Source organism: Lynx rufus, unplaced genomic scaffold, assembly GCF_022079265.1.
Source record: "Lynx rufus isolate CCGP_SWC_20201006 ecotype Redwood Valley unplaced genomic scaffold, mLynRuf1.p SCAF_13, whole genome shotgun sequence".
NCBI lineage: Eukaryota > Metazoa > Chordata > Mammalia > Carnivora > Felidae > Lynx > Lynx rufus.
In genome coordinates, this window is record NW_025814827.1 from 55,922,074 (window position 1) to 55,939,998 (window position 17,925).

The 17,925-nt window shown below is 37.7% G+C and overlaps 1 long non-coding RNA gene across 2 annotated transcripts; it reads right to left on the reverse strand.

Moving 5' to 3' along the window:
* Nucleotides 1-570: 570 nt before the first annotated feature.
* Nucleotides 571-14,511, reverse strand: LOC124508903 (uncharacterized). Of its 2 annotated transcripts, XR_006961334.1 has the most exons (4): nt 13,786-14,511; nt 13,151-13,219; nt 3,441-3,838; nt 571-845 (listed from the first exon to the last, which is right to left on the reverse strand). It is a non-coding gene; the product is annotated as an uncharacterized LOC124508903 (long non-coding RNA). The 2 variants fall into 2 exon arrangements; XR_006961333.1 differs by lacking the exon at nt 571-845 and having other exon boundaries at nt 2,730-3,838.
* Nucleotides 14,512-17,925: the final 3,414 nt, after the last annotated feature.

Here is a 17,925-nt window from a genome sequence, read left to right on the forward strand (position 1 = left end):
GCACTACCAGGTATTTACCTAAAGGATACAAAAATACTGATTCAAAGTAATACATGCACCCAGATGTTTATAGCAGCACTATCAACAATAGCTAAATTATAGAAAGAGCCATCGACTGATGAGTGGACAAAGAAGATGTGGTACATATATGCAATGGCATATTATGAAGCCATCAAAAAGAATGAAATCTTGCCATTTGCAATGATGTGGATGGAGCCAGAGACTATTATGCTAAGCAAAATAAGTCAGTCAGAGAAAGACAAATACCATATGATTTCACTCATATGTGGAATTTAAAAGCAAAACAGATGAACATGGGGGGAAAAGAGAGGGACAGACCATAAAACAGACTCTTAACTATAGAGAACAACTAAGGGTTGTTGGAGGGGATGTGGGTGGGGGGAAGGGCTAAATGAGTGATGGGGATTAAGGAGGGCACATGTTATGATGAGCACTGGGTGTTATAGGTAAGCGATGAATCACTAAATTCTACTCCTGAAACTAATGTTACACTGTATGTTAACTAACTGGAATTTAAATAAAAACTTGAAACAAACAAAAAAACCCACATGAACTCCCTAAGCACAGAAACCTTGTGCTATTTGTCTTTGTATCCCTCCCCCTGCACCCTGCTCCCCGTACTTGGGACAGGGGGAATTCTGTAAATGTTTATATATGAAAATATTTCCTTTTAGATCACCTATAGGAAAGGAACAGAGCAAAATAATATATATAAAGATTTTTACTCACTTTATTTAGTACATCCACTTTTCTACAGATGTGTGGTGTTTATTGTCTCTGGAGAGCAACAGTAGTTTGAAGCTCAAGGGACAGTTTTCCATGACCTAAGCAATGGAATGAAGAGAATAACTAAATTCCAGTTTCATGCATTTGAACTGCTCTTAAACTTTAGTCAGAGTTCTTTATATCCTTTCACAAAATGGGCCAAGTCAGTTAGGGAAAGTTATTGAGAAGCTTTGAGGATATGTGAATCAATGAATGCGAAGAACTGTTCATTTTAACAACTATGTTTGTACACATTTAAGAATAGTGCTATGTAAGTTTTATATGTATATAAAATGAGTAAATGTCCTTTGGCCTATAGCCCTCTAAACACTATTATTCTACTTACAGTTTGGGGTTTGGACCTTAGTGAATCCAGGATTTTGGTCCAGTTAGTCCTTTTGCATGAATGCATGTATGTGTACACGTTTATGTGTGTGTGGATTGTGTTTGCTTTTATATCAGGATTTCCTGTTTGTCTCCAGCAGTCACAAGTAACATTGCTTCATAAAACCACTTCAGGTGGCAGTTTAGAATAATTATTTAGATTTATGATCTTGTAAAGCAGGATATTTTTTTGATAGAACATATTTAAGAACTTTTCTCATTGAAGTCCTAACAATAGAGAAAAGTAATTATCCCAACCTTCCACAAAAGATCTGAAAGTCAATGTAGCCCTAAGAAGTTCACTTTTTTCCAACCATTCTTAGTTTAAAAAATTCATGGAATAGGGGTGCCTGGTGGACGTTCAGTTGGTTAAGCGTCCGACTTCGGCTCAGGTCATGATCTCATGGTTGGTGGGTTTGAGCTCCGCTTTGGGCTCTGTGCTGATAGCTCAAAGCCTGGAGCCTGCTTCAGATTCTGTGTCTTTCTCTCTGCCCCTCCCCTGCTCACTCGCTGTCTCTCTCTGTCTCTCAAAAATGAATAAATATTTTAAAAAATTGAAAAATTCATGGAATATTTTGAGGAAGTAGATATGTTCATTATCTTGATTGTGGTATTGCTACAGATATAGGTACATATATCAAAGCTCATCAAATTGTACACTTTGAAAATGTACAGATTATTGTATGTCATATAACCTCAAAAAATGTTAAAATTAAGCTCCTTAAAGAATGAGTGAGCCATAATTATATAAAGCAATTATAGATGAATGCCACAAACATAATATTGAGCAAAAGAAGTCAGATACAAAAGAGTACATAATATGTGATTCACTCTTAACGGAGAGTAATGACTGAAAAGGGGTATAAGGAGGTCTTCTGAAATGGTGGTGATTTTGTTTCTTGCACTGAATTGCATGGGTGAATTTACTTCATGAAAATTAAATGAACTGTGCATTTGTGCATGGGGTCTTTGTGCTGACCAAATTGTTCTGTATCTTGATGATGGTGTTGGTTACACAAATCTATAAAGATGTGATAAATCTGCATAGATTTTTATACACACATACAAATGAGTGCCTGTAAAGGTGGTGAAATCTGAATAAATTCTATGGATTATACCAATGTCAATTTCCTGCTTTTGACATCATACTACAGTTATGTAAAATGCTACTACTGAGGGAAACTAGGTGGAACCTCTCTGTTCTAATTTTTCAACTTCCTGTGAATCTATAATTATTTCAAAATGAAAAAATACTATTGTGTTAAGTGGAATTTTAGTGCAAGAATGTCTGTTGGATTTTCTATTTATTTCCCATCTCTAAAAATTTCTCTACTTTCCCTCAGGATTCTGGTGAAAGCTGTTATATTCCATCTAACTGGCCTCAAACCTACATGGCAGTCAATTAGTCCAGGGGTGGGCATCTGTCCTAATACAGACAAATCAGAGCCTTTTCTGGATATGGAATTTGGACTAAATTATGGTATTTGGACTAAATGAGCCATTTCTCTTTTTATGCCTGGACTATAACTTTTAAACTCAAGAGCTTCCAGGCTGTCCTCTTTTTCAGATGTGGTCAAGGGAAGCAGAAGAACCTAGTCTACAGAGAGGAGGTGGAATGAAGCACATGTACAAAGAGAGGGGGAGACTGGAGAAGGAGAGTGCTTTGGACATTTGTCTTCCTGGTTCCTTATGTGCAGTTGACTATCTGTCCTTGAGTTCTGTGAGATGCTTCTATACCTTTAAAATAGATTTGCCTTCTTATCTAAATAAGGTCCATTTGGATTTCCGTTACTTTCAACCCTAAAGAATCCTAACCAATACACTTAGGAAGATGCAAACTGAGGCTTACACTTAGAGTACTTTTTTTTTTTTAATTTAAGAAGTATGACTTTACAGTATCTGAGATAAAGATTTCCACTTCTCCATCGTACAATTGCACAGGATGTACTGACAATCATTTAACCACACACCTCATTTTCAGGTGAGAAAGCTGAAGCCAGAGAGGTTATGAGACTCAGCCAAATCATACAGCCGGTTTCTAGAGGATCCAGAGCCACCAGCACCTCACCTCTCTCACTTCAGTATTACATAGTATGTCCTGGAGGGAAGCACCAGAATGTTCTACTCAGGGTTTCATCTGCTTGTTTTTAGTGTATTGGCGGCATAACTAATGAATCAGAATACAATTAACAAGGGCCTACTTGAAAGATCAAATGAATAAGGGGTAGGGAATACTGATATAAATAAGAGTTATAATTACAGGTACTTACTACTAAAAAAAAACCTTTAACTTTTATCATTATTAGTCATAGAGATATTCCATTTGTCACTTAGACATAGTCTTCTGAGAGTCAAAGGAAACATAATTTCAGGACAGATTACTCAAACATTTTAATTCAAATGGTGAGTGTCTGGAAGTGAGGAAAAAATTTAAGACTGTATTAAACAGGATGTCAATACTCATTTTGACGTAAACTTCCTGAGAGGTGGAGGTTTGCTCTGAAACTTCCTGCTTGGTCATAAAGAGGAACGAGGCAATTGGAACACATTAGTCTTTCTCTCCCAATCTGGTCCAATGTGGTTGATTAAAAATGCTGATTTTGGTTTATTCTTAAAAAACACAAGTAGCCAAAGCACAGCATTGTGTTGACTGTATTTCAGGAGGCACCTGCAAGGTGAGAAAGAAGTATTACCCAGTTTTAAATAAAGAGAAGTCTGATAAACACGTGACTTGATGGAAAGCAAAGCACAGAATAGAAAAAGTGTCATTTGCAGCTTTCAGTTTTATGTTCCCTTAATGGAAGTAGTGGCTCTTACCCTGGCTAGCACATTGGAGACTTAAAGTTACAGCTGTCTACTTTTTGATGAAAGTTGTCTGCCACTGGTGGCTGCACCCCAACTCTCTGTGGTGGGGTTGTGGATGATAACACAGTCCTGTGTTATGTACACATGTAACTCCCCCTACTCTTGTCCTCCCCTAAACCTGTATTGTGTCTTTTTTTTTTTTTTTTTTTTTGGTAATTTCTTCTGCAGAGGGGCATTTTATTTTATTTTAAAGATTTTATTTTTAAGTAATCACTACACCCAATGTGGGGCTCGAACTCATAACCCTGAGATCAAGAGTCACATGTTCCACTGACTGAGCCAGCCAGGTGCCCAGTAAAGCGGCATTTTATTTATTTATTTTTAAAAAATGTTTATTTTTGAGACAGAGAGAGAGAGAGAGAGAGCGCGAGCATGAGTGGGGAGAGGAGCAGGGAGAGAGGGAGATACAGAATCCACAGCAGGCTCCAGGGTCTGAGCTGTTAGCACAAAGCCCAATGAAGGGCTGGAACCCATGAACCACAAGATCATGACCTGAGCTGAAGTCGGATGCTTAACCGAGTGAGCCACCCAGGCGCCCCATAAAGGGCCATTTTAATAACTAATTTCCCGAGAATAGAGATCCCAGCTCTGTCACCACCTCAGGTGCGTATGCTGTTGTCCCCAATGTGTTCTGTTTTGTTTTTGCTGCTAATCCCTAAATCCAATAATTGGCCAGTCAATGATGCTGCATGCTGTTTCTCTGTGATCTCACTCCTAGCACCACAGGTGACCAAGGACCATTCTTAGTATTTGGGTCTCTTTCGGACCCACACACTGGTTTGGCTTCCGGTCTCTCTCAATAGGCGCAGAGTCTCTAACTCTCTAGGACCACCCCCAAGAATGATAGCTAGAGATCCTTGGTCTTCATTCCCTGGAGCTGCACTCTCCCTGAGAGAAGGCACTGGCTCATTCACATGTTTGATACCTAAACTTTGAGCTAGGGTGAAAGAAAAAACTTTTCTCACTATAGAGTTGCCCAAAAGGAAATAAGTAACTAAAAATAATAACTGCTTAAAAAAAAAAAAAGGAAGGAAGAAGCAAAAAAAGAAAGAGTTCCCAGACCCTTAAGATTTATTCTGGGGGAGGGGCCCCAACACTTTTCTGTTTAGTTGGCTTCCCAATGTTCCCACTCCTTTCTGGAACATTTTCTATTTCACCTTGGCATACAGCATTGCATTTTTGTAATATTGCTTTGCAAAGAAATTATTAAGTGTTTGGCATTAATATTTGGCATAATATTAATTTATCCCTCCTACTCCTGAAGCCCCCATTACACACAGTTCTACCTTGCAGCTCTGTCACAGAGGCTAGGCGAACAGAAAGATAAATGTATTTAGTTTAATTTAGCAAATACTTGTTAAATGGAGAGGTACCTTGAGAAAAATTGGAAGCTCGTAATCCTATAATGGTGAATCTCTGATAAATATCAGACATTGACAATTGATACTACGAAGATATAGACAATATATAGACATTCAGAAAGTGAGGATGGGAAGAGTGATGCCAAATGAGAATAATGGAACTTCAGAAAAGTAGAACTTTGTTAAAAATTGGTGTACTTTTCTTTGACAACAAAAGGAATACCAACTTTTCATTCTTTAAACAAATTTTTTTTATTACGTTTCTTTATTTTTGAGAGGCTGAGAGAGACAGAGCACGAGTGGGGGAGGGGCAGAGAGAGAGGGAGACACAGAATCCTAAGTAGGCTCCGGGCTCTGAGCTGTCAGCCCAGAGCCCAACATGGGGCTCAAACCCATGAACCGTGAGATCATGACCTGAGCCCAAATCAGACACTCAACTGACTGAACCACCCAGGCGCCCCTACCAGCTTTTCATTCTTAAAAGTTTGAAATATGCAGGGGCACCTAGTGGCTCAGTCAGTTAGGCATCTGACTTTGGCTCAGGTCATGATCTCGTGGTCCGTGGGTTCAAGCCCTGCATCCGGCTCTGTGCTGACAGCTCAGAGCCTGGAGCCTGTTTCAGATTCTGTCTCTCTCTCTCTCTCTGCCCCTCGCCTGCTCACGCTTTGTCTCTCTCTCTCTCAAAAATAAAATAAACATTAAAAAAAAAAGTTTGAAATACACAGAAAAGCAGAAAGAAAGAAAGAAAAAAGCCACCTTTGAGATAATCACTGTTTACATCTGGGCATATAACTTTAAACATTTTTATTTATATGTACATTTATACACATATACACAAACACATGTGTAATTGGGATCATATTCTATATAATACTCTGTGACCTCTTTTTTTTTAAATTTCAAATCCACTGTATAATCCTTGTTCAAAATATAGATTATAAGCATTCAAGAAGCATTCTTGTTCTAATATAATGACCTAGGAGTAAGGATTTCAATAATTTTCAGGCCTGAGGTAATTATGAAGAAATGTTGATGTACAATTGTATGCCTTTTTAGGAAAGAGTTAGCTAGCTATCTTCTACTGATATCTGTGAAAGTTTCTTCATTTCAACCACATCAACTAATATTCTCTACTTCTATCTATTACTATTATAAAGATGCATCAGTATTTTAATAGATTGGCACCACTTTTTCTTTAAAGACCAATTGGTATAACATTTTATTTATAAAATTCAAAATATTTCTTAGTCATACAAAATGCAGAAGAATGAGGCCCTAAACACCAATTTCAAGGTAATGATATCAATGTTACAAGTCAACCGTGAACAGCATCTCCATTTAGGTTTTACTCATATATTGTATATTATGCTGTCATTAATCGTCCATGGAAAATTAGATGCATGAATCCCACCTAATGAAGAAAGGCATTTCATATTGTTCAAGCAGAAACAAGCAACCACGTGATTTCACATATCCACAAGGAATAAACGAATTTCGTGATTTAAGAGCAGAGATACATTAATATTTGCTAGTCACAAATCTCAAATAGGGTCAATGTAAAAAAGGAACATATTGAAATTACTGATAACTGTCCAAAAATGTATCCCCTGAATCTTCTGAAGCATAATAGCATGCACATTATCTAAGAGCTTAACTTTGGATTGTTCCTTACATAAGTATTCTGATTTAGAGTGATGTCTGAAACGAGTGACTGGCTTACTGTTGTCTACTGTGAAATCTGTGACATTTACTGACATTTGATTTTCAATTGAACACTTTTCTATATATTGTAACCTCATTTTTTAACCTAACAATACATTGTGAATATTTATTCACATTCTGACATATTCTTCTACTTCTGATTATCATTTCAGAATATGGTTGCTCTGTCCTTAATCTCTATTAGACATTTAGTTTGTTTCCAATGTTTAACCATTATAAACAATACTGTGATGAACTATCATATGTAAGTAATTGTATAAATATCTGGTTATTTTCTTAAGTTCCCAGAGATGGAAGTGCTTAGTCAAGGTCTTTAAACATTTTAAGGCTTTTATGACACTGCTATCAGCAACATATGAGGATCTCATATTCTGATGGGTAGAACTTTTCTAGGGGTGACAATATTTCCTGTTTGAAGCTTGATTTGTTTTGAAAATTACAGAAAATTACATAATAGAGATTTTTCTCCCTGGTATGCCATAGCAGAAAAGAGATATAGTGCTCCATCTATTCTACCCTGTCAATTTGGTGTCTGAGGGGGGAAAGGTAAGATTGTGTTTAAGATGGTGTCACACCCTTGGCACATGAAGCACAATATGTAGATCAAAGAGGAGAAAGCCCTGGGCACTTCTTATCTCCAGTGTGCTCTTGCTAAATGCCTTCCTTGCAGTATTAAGCAGTCTACTGTAGGTGGACAGAATAGGTCTTTTCTTACCTGAATTTTCTCCCCTTCAAAGATGATAACTAATTTTGTTATTTTCATTAAATATTCATGACCTGAGGGGCACCTGGGCGGCTCAGTAGGTTAAGCATCCGGCTTCAGCTCAGGTCATGATCTCACGGTTCATGAGTTTGAGCCCTGCGTCGGGTTCTGTGCAGACAGCTCAGAGCCTGGAGCCTGCTTTGGATTCTGTGTCTCCCTCTATCTGCCCTCCCCTGCTTGCACTGTCTCTGTCTCTCAAAAAATGAATAAATATTAAAAATTAAAAAAAAATATTCATGACCTGAAAGATCAGGTCTACTCAAAGATATTTAATGGCAAACTATATAATTTTTATTAAAAGAAAGAAAAAGAAAACCAAGTGGCATTAACTTTGATTTGAGTATATACATGATGAGAGTTAATCCCTCCCTGTTTTAATGAGTATGGCATTAAGTGCCTATATCTTGATTTTTCATGCAGTGCAACCTATCATTGAGAGATTTCAAAGCTGTTATTTAAGATGTTGATTATATAATGTATAGGTGTCATAAGTGTGTGTTTTTTTTTTTTTTTAAATTTTTTTTTTTTTCAACGTTTATTTATTTTTAGGACAGAGAGAGAGACTGAGCCTGAACGGGGGAGGGCCAGAGAGAGAGGGAGACACAGAATGGGAAACAGGCTCCAGGCTCTGAGCCATCAGCCCAGAGCCTGACGCGGGGCTCGAACTCACGGACTGCGAGATCGTGACCTGGCTGAAGTCGGACGCTTAACCGACTGCGCCACCCAGGCGCCCCTTTAAGTGTGTGGTTTAATCTGTTAAGACACACTTAGAGAAGGGAGCATGAGTGTATTATTGTCACTTTTACAAATCTGTATCAGTATATACATATATACATATATATATATGTATTCATGACCTACATATATATGTGTGTGTATATATATATATATATATATATACACACACACACACACACACATATTTATGTGTATATATATATATATACACACACACATATATATATAGTAATATACAGGTATACTGTATAGTAAATACTGTATAGTAAATTTACTATACTACTATATAGTAAATATACAGGTATACTGTATACTAAATAGTAATATACAGGTATACTGTATAGTAAATAGTATACCTATGTAGTATATACTATACTATACTATGCTATATAGTGTGTATATATATAGTGGTGGTGGCTCAGTCAGTTAAGTGTCAGACTCTTGATTTCAGCTCAGGTCATCATCCCAGGGTCGAGGAATCGAATCCCTCATTGGGCTCTGCACTAAGTGTGGAGCCTGCTTAAGATTCTCTCTCTCTCCCTCTGCCCCTCTCCTCCACTTGTATGTTCTTTTTCTCTCTAAAATAAAAATAAATAAATGACAGTAAGTAAAATATTAAAAAAAGAAAAATATTATGTAGTACAAAACTTCAGTTGGTAATTTATTTTACTTGCCTAGCACCCTCCACCTCCACTCCTCTCCCAGTTAAGATATACACCCTACGGGGCGCCTGTGTGGCTCAGTCGGTTGAGCGTCCGACTTCAGCTCAGGTCATGATCTCACGGTTCTTGGGTTTGAGCCTGCAAAGGCTTGTTGCTGTCAGCACAGAGCCTGCTTTGGATCCTCTGTCCCCGCCCCCCCACCTCTCCCCTGCTCACGCTCCCTCTCTCAAAAATAAATAAACTTAAAAAAAAAGATATACACCCCAAAAAGACTGTGACCTTGCTTATCTTGTTCACTGCTGCATACCTATCTTAAATAGTTCCAGATATGTAGTAAAAGGTCTATAAATATTTTCTGAATGAATGAAAACTAAAGCCATAATTCAAAAAGAGTAAAAAAATAAAAACCAAAACAGCATTGCATTGATAAAATACTATAAACAAAAGCTCCAAAGGCATCCAGTTGTAAAACAATCCAGATGTGCCAACAGAGTTGCAAATTTAATCTAATTCCAAACTTTAAAGTGGTAGCATGCATTACTGCTTCAATGAATGATGATATTAATAGTAATACTCAGAATGAGTAATAAATGCATAGTGGGGTTCATAATATCAGTGTCAGAAGTAGCCCTTCTGACTGAATTCTGAGATTCAGACTGATCTGATCTGAATTCTGAGATTCAGGTATTCTGACTGAATATTTGAGAAAAGGAAGAGATCAATCCATGTAGACAAATGTTTAAACCTGTGGCAGATGAAAAAAGGAGGTAACTGCAGAAGCAATTTACCTTTTTTCTTATTGTGTGGCTTCTCTTTATTTTTGCTTTTTCACCTTTATCTTTTATTTTATTTTATTTAAAAAAAATTTTTTTTTTCAACGTTTTTATTTATTTTTGGGACAGAGAGAGACAGAGCATGAACGGGGGAGGGGCAGAGAGAGAGGGAGACACAGAATCGGAAACAGGCTCCAGGCTCTGAGCCATCAGCCCAGAGCCTGATGCGGGGCTCGAACTCCCGGACCGCGAGATCGTGACCTGGCTGAAGTCGGACGCTTAACCGACTGCACCACCCAGGCGCCCCCCTTTATCTTTTAAAACAAAAGGACTAAAAAGCGCCTGGGTGGCTCATTCTGTTGAGTATCTGACTCTTGATTTCCACTCAGGTCACGATCCCAGGGTTGTAGGATTCAAACCCCGCACTGGGCGCCATGCTGGGCATGGAGCCTGCTTAAGATTCTCTCTCTCTCCCTGCCCCTCCCCCACCCCCGTCAAAAATAAACAAAACAAAACAAAAGGATTAATTTTGGAGGACCTGAGTGGTTGGATCTTTGGTAAACAGGTAACTTAAAACATTTTAGCAGAACTAAAGTATGTTAAACTTAATAGAAGCTTAGAAGGCACATCTTTTTTCAGATGACTACCATATGCACCCTTTACAGCTTGACTTTTAAATAAAGTCTTAAATATCAGAAGCAGGCAGAAGGCTTGTTTGATTTTTTTAACTTGGTCTTTATTATAAAATGTATCATATACACCAAAGAGCATATAAAATCTAGAAGTAGATTTTAAAGAACTATAGAAACATCAATATATCCACTAGTTTGAGAATAACTCTTTTAAAAGTTTATTTACTTATTTTGAGAGAGAGAGAGCATCTGTGTGCAGGGGGGTAGGGGCAGACTGAGAGAGGGAGAGAGAGAAACCCAAGCAGGCTCCTTGTTGTCAGCAAGGAGTCCACTTGGGGCTTAGTCTCACAAACTGTGAGATCATGACCTTAGCTGAAATCACGAGCTAGATGCTTAACTGACCGAGCCACCCAGGTGCCCCGAGAATAATTTCTTAAATGAACTATTTATGAGAATTGTCACATCATTTGTTCTCCTTTTGAATTTTCACAAAATGGTGGCTGTTTATTTAAATAGCTAGGTCTATTCAAATCCACAGTTCTGATAATTTCCACTACAGAATACTTATTTCCGGAATCAACCATAGTTACTACAGAGCTAGGAGTATATTATTTTTCAGAATAGTGGAAAATTGTACTTATGGCTCATAAAAATAGAACCTCATAGTTTCTTAATGGAAAAATATGACTGGAAACTACAATTCTTTCAGATTAATTTCTAAACTCAGAAGTGAGATCATGATACGATCACTTGGCATGTATCTAAGCTTTTTCTGGACAATAACTACCTTGACTGGGTAAAGAATAAATCTTCTCAGATGCATATTCACTTCTTCTTAAGTGAAATTTGAGTTAGGGGTAAGTTACTATTTATCATATGGAATCTGTATTAGTTTTCTATTGCTGTACAAGTTACCACTTCATGAATAAAAGCAATAGACATTTACTCTCTTATAGCGTCTATGGGTAAGGAAGGTAGACATGGCTTAGTTGGGTCTTCTGACTCTGGGTCTCTCACAAGGCTGCAGTCAAGGTGTTAGCTGTGGCTGCAGTGTTTTTAGTGTTCTTAATGCTTGACTAGAGGTGGATCCACTTCTATCTTACTCGGAGGACATTGGTAGGATTTAGTTCCTCTCAGTATGTTGCACTAAGGGCCTCAGTTCCTCTCTGACTGTTGACTGGAAGCTGCCCTCTCTGTTCTTTGCCACCTAGACCTAACCACTGAGCGGTTCACAACATGGCAGTCTCCTCCGTCACAATGAGCAAGTGAGAGAGCAAGAGAGAGAGAGAGGAAGATGGAAGTCATAGTCTTTTGTAAACTAATCTCAGACACACCTTTCCATCACTTTTGCCATATTCTATTCATGAGAAGCAAGTCACTGGGTCCAGCCAACACACAATGGGAGGGAATAACAGAAAGATGTGAAAGTCAGCAGGTGGGGATCATTGGGACCCTCAAAAAGGAGAAGATACTGTATTTTTAGGTGATTAGTGAAGGATAATTACCACCTCTCTTGCCTATTGGCACTCTTACATAGTAACATTTCTACTATGCCTTCCTTTTTTTTTATCAGAAGTATCTTTCTGGGCTCATTCATCCATTCGACAGGAATGCTGACAATACAGCTTTTAGGTGATTAAGCCTGGTGGCCAGCTTGCTGTATTACAAGCCCTTTTCAGTTGTACCACCCTTTATGTGTGTTTGAAACTTTCCATGCCTTTGGTCAACCCGATTATTTCTTTGTTTGGAAAAAGTGAGATAACTCATCTGAGGTGATTTTCCCCCTCACAGGGGAAAATATATTTATTATTTCACTTTGAAAGCTTTCTTTTATTTTTTAAAATGTTTATTTTTGAGACAGAGAGAGAGAGTGTGTGTGAGAACAGGGCAGGGGCAGAAAAAGAGGGAGACACAGAATCTGAAGCAGGCTCCAGGCTCCAAGCTGTCAGCATAGACCCCGACGCAGGGCTCAAACTCACAAACCATGAGATCATGACCTGAGTCAAAGTCAGACACTCAACCAACTGAGCCACCCAGGAACCCCTGAAATTTTTCTTTTCTTTTTTATTTATTACAAATTTTTTAATGTTTATTTATTTTTGAGAGAGAGAGAAAGCCCGCGCACATGAGTGGGAGAGGGGCAGAGAAAGAGAGGGAGACACAGAATCTGAAACCGGCTCCAGTTTCCAAGTTGTCATCATCACACAGCCTGATGCTAGGCTCGAATTCACTAACGACGAGATCATGACCAGAGCCAAAGTTGGACCCTTAACTGACTGAGCCACCCAGGCACCCCTGAGAAATTTCTTTTTAAAGTAATTTCTTCTATCATTCTATAACTTGTGCTGGAAAAATGACCATACTCATCTTTGGCTTCATTAGAGTAAAATCTGGTCACTTGAAAATTAAGTTTTATGCTCAAGATCTTTCATAATTTAAAGAAAAATTTTCCAATTTTACTTACAGGTAAAATTGCAGTGAAGGGTGGGTTTTCAAAAAGCTGCCAGTGCTAGAGTCTGTTTAATACTTGAAGCTGTAAAGTTGAGATATGGTAATGATTAAAAGGGTTTTTGACATGTTTTCTAAAAGGCTTTGGGTATTTAGTTATTAGCTAGTACTACATTTTGTCAAAGTATCGTGATTGTTTCTTGCGTTTCTTAATTGTTCATTTCAGGCTTTTTTGCCTTTCCCACTTTATTAGCTTCCTCCATCTTGAGAAATGATTCAAAAAACTTAAATTAGGAAATAAAAAAAATATATGGTATGATATCTGCTATCACCAGAGACCAGAATTAGTCTCTCACCTAAAATAATTTAGAAACTGGACAAAATGTATGAAGTCATAGTTTTCAGGGATCAAAGAGCAGGCAGTGCAGGACAGAGATTTTTCAGAGAAGGAAATAAACAAGGTGATTCCTATAATTGCTCTGGCTGCAGATCTTTTCAGGCTGCAGCATAGGGAGGAGGAACCCAAGCAAAGCTCGGTCACCTCTCTGAGCAGAGGAAACAGAGTTGGAAGATCTGGGAGGTGAAAACATCAGAATTTCAGGTTGAAAACCAGAGAAGATAGCTGCACAAAAGAAGAGCTTGGGAGAGTACCTCTTGAGTCTTCAGCTGAGTACTGATCGGTACAGGCATGTGAGAAAACTACCAGGGCCAGAGGAAAAAAATCACTGGAAAAGAAGAAGTACAACAAAACTTGGGAGTCACACAGGGTCAGGAATAATTTGTGTTCCAACCAGATAGAGTGGAAAGACCTCATATGTAGGGCATCGAGTAGAGTCTTCAGAAGGTTATCACCTTAGCAGTTGGGCCAATAAGCCGTAAATGAAGGGCTCTTCTGGACCTGCCCAACAAAGCTTAAACGTGAGACTTGAAAGGCTCAAACTTTCCAAGTAACATAAATGTATCCCAGAACAAAGCCCAAAAATGTTTATACAAGAAAACCACAGCACAATGGCATGCAATAAAAAATTAGAAGGCATTCCAGCAAGCAGGCAAATACAGCCTATAATGAAAAAAAAATTAATAGAAACAGCCCCAGAAATGACACAGGTGACAGAATTAGTTAAATTAATTAGGAACATTAAAACAGCTATTATAATACAACTCTATATCTTCAAAAAGTTAGAGGAAAGTGTGAGCATGATAAGAGGTATGTAAGATCTTAAAAGGACCCAAATCAAACTTCTGGAGATGAAAAAAGAAGCAATGCTTAAAATGAACGATACTCTGAATGAGATTAACAGCAGATTGGACACTGCTGAATAAAATGTTAGTAAGTTTAGGGTGCTCAGCTGGCTCAGTCAGTACAGTATGCCACTCTTGATCTCAGGGTTGTGAGTTTGAGCCCCACGTTGGGTGTTGGAGATTACTTAAAAAAAAAAAGATTAGTAAACTTGGAGACACAACAATAGAAATTATTCAAAATGAAACACAGAAAGATAGAAGACTGGGGTAAAAAAGAACAAAGCATCACTGAACTGCAGGACACCATGCAGCCTAACGTATGTGTCCTTAGAGTCTCAAAGGGGAGGAGGAAGATTGATGAATGGAATGCATATATGAAGAAATCATAACCCAAATTTTTCTATATATGATGAGAAGTATAAACTCACAGATCCAAGAAACTAAAAAAATCCCAAGCAAGAGAAAAATGAAATAAAACACAGCAATTCAAATCAAAATGCAATTGTTGAGGACCAGTAACAAAAAGGAAATAATACAAGCAGGGGCACCTGGGTGGCTCAGTCAGTTGAGTGTCCAACGTCGGCTCAGGTCATGATCTCATGGTTGGTCAGTTCGAGCCCAGCATGGGATTGTTGCTTTTTGCCCAGAGCCTGCTTTAGATCCTCTGTCCCCCTCTCTCTCTGTCCCTCACCTACTCATACTCTCTCCCTCAAAAATAAATAAAAACATTAAAAAAAGGAAAATATTAAAAGGAGCCAGAGAAACAAGATACAAATACAGAGAAACAAAAGTAAGGATGACAGGAGCGGTGCCAGAGTGCACACAGAATATCCTTAAACTACTGAAAGATAAAACCATTAACGTAGAATCCTAGACCCAGCAAAAATCTTTTAAAAATGAAGTCAAAATAAAGACATTTTTAGACACAGAAAAGCTGAGGGAATTCATCACCAGTACACCAGCTGAAAAACAGAAAAAGGAAGCTCTTCAGGCACAAGGTAAATGATAACCGACTGTAAATATGGATCTATACAAAGAAATGAGGAGCACTAGAAATGGCAAATGTGGGGATAAATATAAAAGACTTTTCCCTTACTTTCAAGTTATCTTTAAAATAATGATCCATTTAAAGCAAAAAATAATAGCCATGTACTGTGGGGTCTATAATACACATGGAAGTAAATACATATGACAACAATAGCATAAGGACTGGGGGGGGACAAAAGGAAGTATATGGTGGTAAGGTCTTTATACTATATGTGAATTAGTATAATATCACGTAAGGTAGACTGTGATGAGTTAAAGATGTATACTATGAACTCTAATGCAGCCATTTTTTTTTTTAAAGTTTATTTATTTATTTTGAGAGAGACAGCGTGAGTTGGGTAGGGGCAGAAAGAGAGGGGTGAGAGAGAGAATCCCAAGCAGACTTCACACTGTCAGTGCAGAGCCCAATGTGGGGCTTGAACTCACCAACTGCAAGATCATAGTAGAAATCGTGAGTGGGACACTTAACCAAATGAGCCACCCAGGCACCCCTCTAATGCAGTCATTTAAAAAAACAACATGTATTGCTAATAAGCAGATAAAGAAGACAAAATAAAATCATCAAAAGTGTTCTGATTAATACAAAAGAAGATAGGACCAGAATAAAAAGCAAACAACAGATGAGACATATAGAAAACAAAAAGAAAAATGATAAACTTTAACTCAATTATATCAACAATTACAGTAAATGTAAATGGTCTAAACACACAATGTAAAGGCAGAAATTGTCAGAGGCAAGCATTAGCCTAACACCAAAACCAAAGACATTTCAAGATAACAACAAGAACCACAACAACTATTGTCTATATATCACTATTCCTTACGAACATGGATTTAAAATTCTAGCAAATCAAACCCAATAATTTATAAAAACAATAATATTTCATAACCAAGGAGGGTTTATCTCAGGGCTGCAAAGTTGGTTTACCATTTGAAAAGTCAAACAATGTAGTTCACAACTTTTGCAGACTTAAAAAGAGAAACATTTGATCATCTCAATAAAAATAATTTGACAAAATTAGTATCCACTTATGCTAACACTCTCAGCAAACCAGGAATAGAAGGGAAATTCATTTAATTAATAAAGGGCATGTCCTGAAAACCTATAGCTAACATCATACTTAAAAATGAAAGACTAAGTGCTTTTTCCCCATTAGATTGGAAACAAGACAAAGTTGTCCTTACCACTTCAGTTGAACATTTTACTGGAAGTCAGAGCTACTGCAATAAGGCAAGTAAAGAAACAAAAGTTTATAAATTGGAAGAGAAAAAGTAAAACTTTTTCTGAAGGAATCAATAAGAAATCTACTAGTACTAATAAGTGAATTTGGCAAGATTGCAGAATACAGGTCAATACATAAATATCAATTGTACTTCTATATACTAGCAACAATCAGAAATTGAAAAAAATTTTAAATACCATTCATTAAAAACATTAAAATATGAAATGCTTACCCACAATGATATGGTCAGCTAATCTTTGACAAAGCAGGAAAGAATATCCAATGGAAAAAAGACAGTCTCTTCAACAAATGGTGTTGACAAAACTGGACAGTGACATGCAGAAGAAGGAAACTGAACCACTTTGTTACACTGTACGCAAAAATAAATTCAAAATGGATGAAAGACCTAAAGGTGAGACAGGAAACCATCAAAATCCTAGAGGAGAACATAGGCAGCAACCTCGGCCTCGGCCTCAGCCATAGCAACTTCTATGACCTCGGCCATAGCAACTTCTTACTAGACAGGTCTCTGGAGGCAAGGGAAACAAAAGCAAAAATGAACTATTGGGACTTCATCAAGATAAAAATCTTCTGCACAGTGAAGGAAACAATCAACAAGATTAAAAGGCAGCTTAAGGAATGGAAGATATTTGTAAATGACATATTTGATAAACAGTATCCATAATCTATAAAAAATTTCTCAGACTCACCATCCAAAAAGCAAATAATCTGTAGCAGCTGGGTGGCTCAGTTGGTTGAGCGTCTGACTCTTGATTTCAGCTCAGGTCATGATTCCCCTTCAGACTGTTGGGCTCTGTGCTGAGCATGGAGCCAGTTTGGGATTCTCTCCCCCTCTCTCCCTCTGTCCTTCCCTTGTTTATGCTTGAATGCTCTGTTTCTCTCTCTCTCAAAAAAAAAAAAAAAAAAAAAAGTAGAACTACCTTAGCATCCAGCAATTGTACTATTAGGTATTTACCCAAAAGATACAAAAAGACTGATTCAAAGGGGGCACATGCACCCCGATGTTTATAGCAGCATTATCAACAATAGCCAAACTATGGAAAGAGCCCAAATGTCCACTGACTGATGAATGGGTAAAGAAGAGATGGTACATATATACAATGGAATATTACTCAGCCATCAAAAAGAATTAAATCTTGCCATTTGCAATGATGTGGATGGAGCTAGAATGTATTATGCTAAGTGAAAAAAGTCAGAGAAACAAATACCATATAATTTCACTCATATGTAGAATATGTAGAATTGAAGGAACAAAACA